Below are 1,137 nucleotides of genomic sequence, written 5' to 3' on the forward strand. Positions count from 1 at the left end.
TCAAACACGCGCTCACCTTAACTCGTCCAAACTCACAGGCCAGATCCAGAGGAGTCTTCTTGGCTTTGTTCACCAGACACGGGTTACACAGCTCAGCAACCTTGAGAGCAGTGTGATAGCTAACAGGAAACAGCTGGAGAGCAGACTACACACACACACACACACACACACACACACAGTTACAGTCTTATTCAGCTTTGCCTGGTTCACAGTTGAATATAATCCTTCTTTATCTGGTCCTCGGTTCAGAGCCACTCCTGCGTTCATCAGTCACATGATCTCCACCCACGAGCGCCGGCGTTAAACACAAACCTTACATGGACATTTGTCTCTTTGCTCCCTCTGAGCCTCTGATAATCAGGCACTGTGTATGAAAATGCCTGATGCAGCACTTTCAGTACTTTTGTTCAGCCTGTTGACTTGAAGCTGAGAGTGTGCACGTCACTGTTGGGTGTAAAATCCTGTGTGGTGCCGTGAAGAGGCTAAGCTAAGCTAAGCTTCTGTAGACGCCGACACAGAGGCGCTGCGGCGTCTAGCAGCGCTGCATCCTCTGCTACTATCAGTCAGCGATGCTGAGACTTCCGCGTGAGTCGTCATCGTTACCACAGCTGCCCTACAAACACGAGGCGCTCATTGTCCAGCAGGAAGTAAACCTGGAGGACAGGAAGTCACGGACCAATCATTGCTAGAGGGCGCGATGTGAATCTGACTCCACATCAAACACTCAGCTCTTAGTCTTTCACATCCATGCTGTCAGGAGGATCTGCTAACAGCTCTGTTCTGACCCGGAAACAAGACTCGAACGTCCAGATTAGCACGCCACCGTCGAGGTCACGGATGTAAACTCACCTACATTCATGCTAATCCTGGCCTCAAAACTGCGAGCGGTGTGTGTGACAGCGGGACGACTCAGAGCTGACCCGGGATTAACCCGCAAACCTGCTGCATTCATTTCATCAGCCAAACACCCCCCTCCTCCTCCTCCTCCTCCTCCTCCGGCTCACATCTGGGCTGCTGCACCACCAAAACGCTCCAAATCTACCCCTCCCTCCTCCATCAGCACCACCTGAATCCCCACCAACCCGGGCTCCTCCCTCCTGTCGGACTTATTTATTACCCAGAGTGTTTAACAGAGTG

The 1,137-nt window shown here is 52.1% G+C and overlaps 1 protein-coding gene across 1 annotated transcript in view; it reads right to left on the reverse strand.

Annotated features, from left to right (window-relative positions):
* The window catches only part of LOC102289688 (caskin-2), a gene marked incomplete in the record, with an annotated part of 33,074 nt that overhangs the window by 25,620 nt on the left and 6,317 nt on the right, over window positions 1-1,137 (reverse strand).

This window comes from Haplochromis burtoni, unplaced genomic scaffold (assembly GCF_018398535.1).
Source record: "Haplochromis burtoni strain Fernald_Lab_line unplaced genomic scaffold, NCSU_Asbu1 Contig_673, whole genome shotgun sequence".
Taxonomy (NCBI): Eukaryota; Metazoa; Chordata; class Actinopteri; order Cichliformes; family Cichlidae; genus Haplochromis; species Haplochromis burtoni.